This window comes from Oncorhynchus mykiss, chromosome 1 (genome assembly GCF_057628025.1).
Source record: "Oncorhynchus mykiss isolate SJ-2025 chromosome 1, ASM5762802v1, whole genome shotgun sequence".
Lineage (NCBI taxonomy): Eukaryota > Metazoa > Chordata > Actinopteri > Salmoniformes > Salmonidae > Oncorhynchus > Oncorhynchus mykiss.
Window position 1 is genome coordinate 17,543,124 of NC_143022.1, and position 11,685 is coordinate 17,554,808.

An 11,685-nucleotide genomic window follows, 5' to 3' on the forward strand; every position below is an offset into this window, starting at 1 on the left:
CGATGATTGAGTTCGTGGTCAAGCCACGTTCGAGCTCCTTTCGTCTTTAGTTGGTAGCAGTGGACCCTCAAGGGAACCTCCTCGCAGTCAGACACACACACACACACACACACACACACACACACACACACACACACACACACACACACACACACACACACACACACACACACACACACACACGCACACACACACACACACACACACACACACACACACACACACATATACACAGCATCAGGGCCTGCTGGGTCATTAGTGCAGCTAGCAGCCAGGTCAGGCTAGCCTCCTTACTCACCACATAAGACACATTGATCTGGACAAATTATGTATTTACTACACTGAACAAAAATATAAACACAACATGCAACAATTTCTATTATTTTACTGAGTTACAGTTCATATAACGAAATCAGTCATTAGACCCTAATCTTTGGATTTCACATGATTGGGAATACAGATACGCATCTGTTGGTCACAGATACCTTAAAAAAAGGTAGGGGCGTGGATCTGAAAAACAGTCAATATTTGGTGTGACCACCATTTGCCTCATGCAGCACGACAGATTTCCTTTGCATAAAGCTGATCAGGCTGTTGATTGTGTCCTGTGGAATGTTGTCCCACTCCTCTTCAATGGCACTGAGAAATTGCTGGCTATTGGTGGGAACAGGAACACTCTGTCAGACACATCAATCCAGAGCATCCCAAACATGCTCAATGGGTGTTTGGTGAGTATGCAGGCCATGGAAGAACTGGGACATTTTGAGCTTCCAGGAATTATGTACAAATCATTTTTATTTATTTTATTTCACCTTTATTTAACCAGGTAGGCCAGTTGAGAACAAGTTCTCATTTACAACTGCGACCTGACCAAGATAAATCAAAGCAGTGCGACAATAACAACAACAGAGTTACACATAAACAAACGTACAGTCAATAACAAAAAATAAAAGAAAAATAGAAAAATTAATGTACAGTGTGTGCAAATGTAGAAGAGTAAGGAGGTAGGCAATAAATAGGCCATAGAGGTGAAAATAATTACAATTTAGCATTAATACTGGAGTGATAGATGTGCAGATGAAGATGTGCAAGTAGAGATACTGGGGTGCAAAAGAACAAGAGGGTAAGTAATAGGGATGGGGATGAGGTAGTTGGGTGTGCTATTTACAGATTGGCTGTGTACAGATACAGTGATTGGTAAGCTGCTCTGACAGCTGATCCTTAAAGTTAGAGGGAGATATAAGTCTCCAGCTTCAGAGATTTTTGTAATTCGTTCCAGTCATTGGCAGAGAACTGTAAGGAAAAGCGGCCAAAGGAAGTGTTGGCTTTGGGGATGACCAATACAGTACCTGCTGGAGCGCGTGCTACGGGTGGGTGTTGCTATGGTGACCAGTGAGCTGAGATAAGGCAGGGCTTTACCTAGCAAAGACTTATAGATTACCTGGAGCCAGTGAGTTTGGCGACAGATATGTAGTGAGGGACAGCCATCCTTGCGACATGGGGCCGTGCATTATCATGCTGAAACATGAGGTGATCGTGGAGAATGAATGGCATAACAATGGACCTCAGGATCTCGTCCCAGTATCTCTGTGTATTCAAATTTCCATCAATAAAATGCAATTGTGTTTGTTGTCTGTAGCTTATGCCTGCCCATAACATAATACCAACACCACCATGGGGCGCTCTGTTCACAAATTTGACATCAGCAAACTGCTTGCCCACACAACCCCATACTGCTCTCATAAAAGCCTGGGTTTTCAGCACGTTAACACTAGAAGCTTATTACCTAAAATGGATAAATTGAAAGTGTGGTTTCACAGCTCCAATCCAGATGAGTTGGTCATTATTGAGACGTGGTTAAGGAAGAGTGTTTTGAATACTGATGTTAACCTTTCTGGTTACAACCTTTTTCAGCAAGACAGATCTTCCAAAGGTGGAGGAGTGGCAATCTTCACCAAGGATCACCTTCAGTGCTCGGTGTCTCCATCAAGTCTGTCCCCAAACAATTTGATTTGCTGGTTTTAAGCATTAAACTTTCAAATAGCTCTTTGTTGACTGTTGCTGGGTGCTATCGTCCTCCATCAGCACCGGCCTGTACCCTACCTGCCCTAAGCTCTCTCCTGGCCCCTTACACTAAGTCTGAATTTGTCCTGCTAGGTGACCTAAACTGGGACATGCTTAAACCACCTGACCAAGTCCTAAAGCAATGGGACTCCCTAAATCTTTCTCAGATTATTACAAATCCCACAAGGTATGACTCCAAACACCCAGAAAAGGCTACTCTGCTCAATGTTATCCTCACAAATAATCCTGATAGGTATCAGTCTGGTGTTTTCAGTAAGGACCTTAGTGATCACTGTTTAACAGCCTGTGTTCGTAATGGCTGCTCAGTGAAAGACCTGTCCTGATTTGTCATAGACGCTTGCTAAAAAACTTTAAAGAGCAAGCCTTCCTTCATGAACTGGCCTCTGTAAAATGATATAGAATCAGTTTGATCCCCTCTGTTGAAGACGCTTGGACCTTATTTTTATTATATTTTCAGTAGTATTGTTGACAAACACACCCCCATAAAGAAAATGAGAATTAAAAACAAGTTCAGCCCCCGGTTCGACTGTGATCTTGCAGAGTTACTCCACCTCAAGAATTGTATTTGGCGAAAAGCTGGCTGAGGCACAACTGTATGGAGAGGCTCATCCCCAGATGGATTCCAAACTTCCATGTAACCCTGAAAAAAGCTCTATACAAGAGATTGATATTCCAACGTTCAGAATGCTGCAGATAAAAATAACATGAATTGAGTTGACCCAATTTCCAACTCTACAACAGGAAAGCTTCATATCTGTTCTACCGAGTACATACAGTATCTCACCGAACATTCTGTAATGTTGCACCCTGCTGTAGGGCCCATAATACCAATTTAACCCTGAAAATCAGATGGCTACTATCTACCGTAGATACTAATTTCTCTCATCTTTATGCAACCTAGGCCTAATACCAGACACCCAATTATCCCTAATATTATCTCTACTAGATCACTCCGGTCACTATTTTCTCTAAGAGACATCCAAAGCCTTCAGAAAGTATTCATACCCCTTGACTTATTCCTGAATTCAAAATTGATTATATATATGTTTTTCTTTCACCCATCAGGAAATAACTACCCACAACTCAAATGGGAAAAACAGGCTGCCTAAGTATGGTTCTCAAACAGAGACAACGAGAACCATACTTAGGCAACCTGTTTTTCCCACTCGAGTTGTGGGTAGTTATTTCCTGTTTTTTGTTTTGTGTGTTTGCACCTTACAGGACTGTTTCGTTCACTCTCTTTGTTGTTTTGTTATTCAGTGACACATACCACACTGCGCATTGGTCCGATCTTGACTACTCTTCCTCAGATGACGAGGAGAACCGTTACAGAACTACCCACCACAAAAGGACCAAGCAGCGTGGTAACCAGGAGCAGCAGAGCTATCTGGAGAAATGGACATGGGAGGAGATACTGGACGGTAAGGGACCCTGGGAGTATCGCCGTCCACAGGAGGAACTGGAGGCAGCTAAGGCTGAGCGGAGACACTACGAGGAGTTGGCATGGCTGGCAAAGAAGCCCGAGAAGCAGCCCCAAAAATGTATTGGGGGAGTGTGGGGAGTGCACACGGGGAGTGTGGCAGAGTCAGGAGTCAGACCTGAGCCAACTCCCCGTGCTTACCGTAAGGAGCCAAGGATGGAACCAGAGCCGGTCAGGGTGAAATTGGAGGTGAGCGAAGGGAGCGAAGCAGAGACAGTGAAGGAGTTAATGGGGAGATTGGAGGAGTGAGTAATGAGGGAGTTGCTGTGTTGGTGCATGAGGCACGACATCCGCCCGATGGAGCGTGTCTGGGATTTGATGTCACCTGAGTCAGCTCTCCATACTCGTCCTGAGGTGCGTGCTAGCCGTCTGGTGAAGACTGTGCAAGCCCCACGCACCAGGCCTCCTGTGCCAGCTTGGCGCTACAGATCTCCAAGACGTGCTTACCATGGCAGGCATCGGACTGGTCAGGCACCGTGTTATGCGGTGGAGCGCACAGTGTCTCCAGTACACGTTCTTAGCCCGGTGCGCTACATCCCACTTCCCCGCATCTGCCGGGCTAGGGTGAGGATCCAGCCAGGTCGGATGGTGCCAGCCCTGCTCTCCAGACCTCCAGTGCGTCTCCTCGGGCCATGATATCCTGCGCCAGCCCTGCGCACTGTGTCTCCAGTGCGTCTGCACAGCCCAGTGCGTCCTGTGCCTGCGCCCCGTGCCTGTGCCGGGGTAAAATCACCATCCAGCCAGGACGGGATGTGCAGGCCCATAGTTCGAGACCTCTAGTGCACCTCCACAGCCCGGTCTATCCTGTGCCTCCTCCAAGGACCAGGCTCTCTCCGTCTCCTCCCTCCAGAGTCTCCCGCCTGTCCGGAGCTTCAAGAGTCTCCCTCCTGTCCGGAGCTTCCAGAGTCTCCCTCCTGTCCGGAGCTTCTAGAGTCTCCCGTCTGTCGTGAGCTGCCAGAGTCGCCCTTCTGTCCTGAGCTGCCAGAGTCGCCCGTCTGTCCGGAGCTGCCAGAGCCGCCCGTCTGTCCGGAGCTGCCAGAGCCGCCCGGCAGTCAGGAGCTGCCAGAGCCGCCCGGCAGTCAGGAGCTGCCAGAGCCGCTCATCAGCCAGGAGCTTACCTGAGCCGTCCGTCAACCAGGAGCTGCCAGAGACGTCCGTCAGCCAGGAGCTGCCAGAGCTGCTCGTCAGCCAGGAGCTTACCTGAGCCGTCCGTCAACCAGGAGCTGCCAGAGCCATCCGTCAGCCAGGAGCTGTCAGAGCCGTCTGTCAGCCAGGAGCTGCCAGAGCCGTCCGTCAGCCAGGAGCTGCCAGAGGCGTCCTTCAGTCAGGAGCTGCCAGAGCCGTCCGTCAGCCAGGAGCTGCCGGAATCGCTCGTCACTCCGGTGCTGCTGGAGTCGTCCTTCACCCATTGCTAGGGCCCCCTGTCCGAGGTCGGAGGCAAGGGTCGCCGCTCGAAAGAGGCCACGGAGGCGGTTGAGGATGCGGACAAAGACTATGGTGGAGTGGGGTCCACTAAGTCCAGCAACTAAGTTAGGAAGGATGCCTGTATCTTTGTAGTGACTGGGTGTATTGATACAACTTCCAAAGTGTAATTAATAACTTCACCATGCTCAAAGGGATATTCAAAGTCAGTTGTTTTTTACCCATCTACCAATAGGTCTCCGTCTTTGTGGGATATTGGAAAACCTCCCTGGTCTTTCTGGTTGAATCTGTGTTTGAAATTCACTGCTCGACTGAGGGACCTTACATACAGTTGAAGTCGGAAGTTTACATACACTTGGTTGGAGTCATTAAAACTCGTTTTCCAACAACTCCATACATTTCTTGTTAACAAACTATAGTTTTGGCAAGTCGGTTAGGACATCTACTTTGTGCATGACACGCAATTTTTCCAACAATTGTTTACAGACAGATTATTTAACTTATAATTCACTGTATCACAATTCCATTGGGTCAGAAGATTACATACACTACTTTGACTGTGCCTTTAAACAGCTAGGAAAATTCCAGAAAATTATGTCATGGCTTTAGAAGATTCTGATAGGCTAATAGACATCATTTGAGTCAATTGGAGGTGTACCTGTGCATGTATTTCAAGGCCTACCTTCAAACTCGGTGCCTCTTTGCTTGACGTCATGGGAAAATCAAAAGAAATCACCCAAAACCTCAGAAAAATAATTGTACACCTCCACAAGTCTGGTTCATCCAAATTTCCAAACGCCTGAAGGTACCACATTCATCTGTACAAACAATAGTACGCAAGTATAATCACCACCAACAACACCAGCTGTCATACCGCTCAGGAAGGAGATACGTTCTGTCTCCTAGAGATCAACGTACTTTGGTGCGAAAAGTGCAAATCAATCCCAGTACAACAGCAAAGGACACTGTGAAGATGCTGGAGGAAACAGGTACAAAAGTATCTATATCCACAGTAAAATGAGTCCTATATCGACATAACCTGAAAGGCCGCTCAGCAAGGAAGAAGCCACTGCTCCAAAACCACCATAAAAAAGCCAGATTACAGTTTGTAACTACAGATGGGGACAAAGATCATACTTTTTGGAGAAATGTCCTCTGGTCTGATGAAAAAAAAATAGAACTTATTTGGCCATAATTACCATCGTTATGTTTGGAGGAAAAAGGGGGATGCTTGCAAGCCGAAGAACACCCTCCCAAACGTGAAGCACGGGGGTGGCAGCATCATGTTGTGGGGATGCTTTGCTGCAGGAGGGGCTGATGTAATTCACAAAATAGATGGCATCATGAGGGTGGAAAATTCTGTGGATATATTGAAGCAACATCTCAAGACATCAGTTGAAGCTTGGTCGCAAATGGGTCTTCCAAATGGACAACGACCTCAAGCATACTTACAAAATTGTGGAAAATGGCTTAAGGACAACAAAGTCAAGGTATTGGAGTGGCCATCCCAAAGCCCTGACCTCAATCCTACAGAACATTTGTGGGCAGAACTGAACAGTGTGTGCGAGCAAGGAGCCCTACAAACCTGACTCAGTTACACCAGCTCTGTCAGGAGGAATGGGCCAAAATTCACCTAACTTATGGGGAAGATTGTGGAAGGCTACCCGAAATGTTTGTCCCAAGTTAAACAATTTAAAGGCAATGCTACCAAATACTAATCGAGTGTAGGTAAACTTTTGACCCACTGGGAATGTGATAAAAGAAATAAAAGCTGAAATAAATCATTCTCTCTACTATAATTCTGACATTTCACATTCTTAAAATAAAGTGGTGACCCCAACGGACCTAAGATAGGGTAATTTTTGCTAGGATTAAATGTCAGGAATTGTGAAAAACTGAGTTTAAATGTATTTGGTTAAGGTGTATATAAACTTCCGACTTCAACTGTATCAATGTATGTGTGGGGTACAAATAAGCATTCAGACCCCTTGACTTTTTCAACATTTTATTACAGCCTTATTCTAAAATGTATTAAATATATCTACACAAAATACCCCATAATGACAAAGCAAAAACAGATTTAGACATTTTTACTAATTTGTTAAAAATAAAAAACTGGGGCTCTGAATGGGTTGCCACTGTTCCTGACTAGTCTCCCAGTCCCTGCAACTGAACAGCATCCCCACAGCATGATGCTGCCACCACCCCCACAGCATGATGCTGCCACCACCGTGCTTCACTGTAGTGATGGTGCCAGGTTTCCTCCAGATGTGACGCTTGGCATTCAGGCCAAAGAGTTCAATCTTGGTTTCATCAGACTAGAGAATCTTGTTTCTCATGGTCTGAGAGTCCTTTAGTTGCCTTTTGGTAAACTCTGAGCAGGCTGTAATGTTCCTTTTACTGAGAAATGGCTTCCGTCTGACCACTCTACCATAAAGGCCTGATTGGTGGAGTACTGCAGAGATGGTTGTCCTTCTGGATGGTTCTTCCATCTCCAAAGAGGAACTCAAGAGCTCTGTCAGAGTGACCATCAGGTTCTTGGTCACCTCCCCTACCGATTGCTCAGTTTGGCCTTGCGGCTAGCTCTAGGAAGAGTCTTGGTGGTTCCAAACGTCTTCCACTGAAGAATGATGGAGGCCATTGTGTTCTTTTTTTGGTACCCTTCCCCAGATCTGTGCCTCAACACTGTCCTGTCTCAGAGATTTTACACTTGTCGGACTTGGCAGGGCTTGCAAACTATTACAGATTACAAAGTGAAGCACAGCCGAGAGCTGCCTAGTGACACAAGCCTACCAGACAAACTAAATGACTTCTATGCTCGCTTCGAGGCAAGTAACAATGAAACATGCATGAGAGCATCAGTTGTTCCGGACAACTGTGTGATCAAGCTCTCCGCCGCTGATGTGAGTAAGACCTTTCAACAGGTCAACATTCACAAGGCCGCAGGTCCAGACGGATTACCAGGACGTGTACACCGAACATGTGCTGACCAACTGGCAAGTGTCTTTACTGACATTTTCAACCTCTCCCAGTCTGAGTCTGTAATACCAACATGTTTCATGCAGACCACCATAGTCCCTGTGCCCAAGAACACTAAAGCAACCTGCCTAAATGACTACAGATCCATAGCACTCACGTTTCTAGCCATGAAGTGCTTTGAAAGGCTGGTCATGGCTCACATCAACACCATTATCCCAGAAACCCTAGACCACCTCCAATTTGCATACTGCCCCAACAGATCCACAGATGATACAATCTCTATTGCATTCAACACTGCCCCTTCACACCTGGACAAAAGGAACACTTACGTGAGAATGCTATTCATTGACTACAGCTCAGCATTCAACACCATAGTACCCTCAAAGCTCATCACTAAGCTAAGGATCCTGGGACTAAACACCTCACTCTGCAACTGGATCCTGGACTTCCAGACGGGCCGCCCCCAGGTGGTGAGGGTAGGTAGCAACACATCTGCCACTCTGATCCTCAACACTGGAGCTCCCCAGGGGTGCGTGCTCAGTCCCCTCCAGTACTCCCTGTTCACCCACGATTGCATGGCCAGGCACGACTCCAACACCATCATTAAGTTTGCAGACAACAACAGTGGTAGGCCTGATCACCGACCACAACGAGACAGCCATATGGGGAGGAAGTCAGAGATCTGGCCGGGTGGTGACAGAATAACAACCTATCCCTCAACGTAACCAAGACTAAGGAGATTATTGTGGACTACAGGAAAAGGAGGACCGAGCACCCCCCATTCTCATCGACAGGGCTGTGGTGGAGCAGGTTGAGAGCTTCAAGTTCCTTGGTGTCCACATCAACAACAAACTAGAATGGTCCAAACACAACAAGACAGTCATGAAGAGGGCACGACAAAGCCTATTCCCCCTCAGGTAACTAAAAAGATTTGGCATGGGTCCTGAGATCCTGAAAAGGTTCTACAGCTGCAACATCGAGAGCATCACTGCCTGGTACGGCAGTGATTCTTGGTACTGGAACGGCAACTGCTCGGCCACTGACCGCAAGGCACTACAGAGGGTAGTGCATACGGCCCAGTACATCACTGAGGCTAAGCTGCCTGCCATCCAGGACCTCTACACCAGGCAGTGTCAGAGGAAGGCCCTAAAAATTGTCAAAGACCCCAGCCACCCCAGTCATAGACTGTTCTCTCTACTACCGCATGGCAACAGTTTTTACCCCCAAGCCATAAGACTCCTGGACAGGTAATCAAATGGCTACCCGGACTATTTGCATTGTGTGCCCCCCCTCACAACCCCTCTTTTTACGCTGCTGCTACTCTCTGTTTATCATATATGCACAGTCACTTTAACTATACATTCATGTATATACTACCTCAATTGGTCCGACCAACCAGTGTCTGTATGTAGCCTCGCTACTGTATATAGCCTGACTTTTTAATGTTGTTTTATTTCTTTACCTATCTATTTTTCACCTAATACCTTTTTTGCACTATTGGTTAGAGCCTGTAAGTAAGCATTTCACTGTAAGGTCTACACCTGTTGTATTCAGCGCACGTAACAAATAAACTTTGATTTGATGACTTCAAATATAGTGCTCACGTACACAATAGTAGATTTTGGTAAACAGAAGGTGTTCTTTGGTAAATTGGTAATCAAAAAGAAAGGAGGACCAAGGCACTTCTCGTATAATTAATTAAAATGCCTTTATATGGCACGTGGAAACAAAGTTTTGGCTGAATGGCCTTCGTCAGGGAGTACACATATATGATAATACAATGTCCTCTTTTGAACAGCTTTTTCTAATCAACCCCAATTTGAAGAGAGCGTGGTTAGAGAATTCATTGGACAACGCCTAGTAAGCAATACTGTACACAATAAAAAGTGAATTACTGTAGATATGTTATAAAACATGCATTTCAAGGCTAGAAGCATCAGAACACCTTGAATGGTAGTTCTAACCTTGAATATGACTGGGCAAAGTGTTAAGGATCGGAGAACCATCTATTTTATAGTACAGTACACTAGAACGCAGCAAATATGGTCCGCAACAGTCTAAACCTAGCTGAGGGCAATAGAGCAAAATGTCCACTAGATGACAGCAAAGGGCCCTCTCACCACTCTACAGGAAAGGTGAGAAATCCATATCTTAATTTTAACCAGGGTACTTATAGGCTTGTAGTTTGTAAATCCCAAAACTTTCTCTTTAGTTTAGCCGTTTAAGATAGTCTCCTTTTCTAATTGAGGCCGAAACATGATCAATACCCATAGGTTGCAGGGAGGCAGGGTTGCCATGGTGTTAGGACATGTAGTGCCTTGCCATGGGGTAGTCTTCATTGCCTACCCGTATGGCATACTTGTGTTCCGCTAAGCGGTCTTGAAGGCGTCAATGAGACAATTCAGTCAATGAGACAATGAATTACGTGAGAGGCAGCTCAGTCTCAGGCCGGGTACTCAAGAAATGGTGCATAGCTGCCAATCCTTGTTCATGTTCAATGGTGGTGTATAGAGACTCCACATCCATGGGGACTAAAAAGGAATTATTTTGTTCAACACATCTGTGGTATCTTGAAGTTAAGCCTTTCCCGCCGTCACTCCCAGCCTAATAAAGTAATCAATGTACTTGGAGATGGGTTCTGTCAAACTTTCATTACCACTAATGACTGGTCTGCCAAGGTGGTTTTCAGGATTCTTGTGTACTTCTGGAAGATAAAAAGAAGCCATGCTGCCATTGAAAATCAATTTGAACTCATTGTCTGAAATGTAGTTATTCTCCTTAGCTTCTGTGAGGATCCCTTTCACTTCAGTTTTGAGGTCGTCTGTAGGGTTGAAGGTAAGAGATTGGCAGAGTACATCATTGTCTAATTGACAATAGGCTTCTGTCACATATTTGTCTTTACTCCACACTACTGTAGCGCCACCTTGGTCTGCTTAGTTAAACCACAATCAGTCCATTTTTGGACAATGATTCAAATGTATGCCTCTCTGTCTTAGAAAGGTTACGTCGTGTTTGGTTGGAGTCCATTTGACCCTTAAACAGATTCTCCACATCAAACTTCACCTTCTTTTTAAATGTATTTAGTGTGGCATTCTGGACAATGCGACAAAAGGTGGAAGTTGTTTGAGGACACAAACTGCCTGACCTGAAACACTGGTTTCTGTAGTTGGAGATGTTTTGCTTGTACCAGGCCTTCAGATGTAGATTGCTGTAGAAACAAAATAGGTCAATCTTTGTAATGAATTAATTAGTTGAGTATGTGGGGGCAAAGGACAGTCCTTTCGACAAGACCCTTACACAATCAGACATTCTTGCTGTGTTCTTGTGTATTATAAAACAGATGTCTCTCCTAATCTTAACACTTTGCCCAGTCATATCCAAGGTTACAACTACCTTTCTAGGGGTTCTGATGCTTCTAGCCTTGAGATGCATTTATCAAATATCACCCATATTTCACTTAACGTGAATATTATTGCTTATTATTACTAGTTCCGTCTAATCCCTGGTGCACATGACAAGACTAAAGCCAGGTTAGGCTCTATGCACAATAGACATCGAGTCGCCACATTCTAACTACATCGAAACAAATGATCATCCACCAAGGGCCAATCCTAATTATCATCTCCCATTGACATAAATGCAATATTTACATGAAAATAGGAGCAAACGTGTCCAGATCTCAAATAGGATTTGAAGAGAAAAGCCACACCGCTCAACCA

General features: G+C 45.5%; 1 protein-coding gene across 1 annotated transcript in view; it reads right to left on the reverse strand.

Moving 5' to 3' along the window:
* LOC110491485 (uncharacterized) overlaps positions 1-11,685 on the reverse strand; it is a 446,987-nt gene that overhangs the window by 51,585 nt on the left and 383,717 nt on the right. The window lies entirely within an intron of this gene.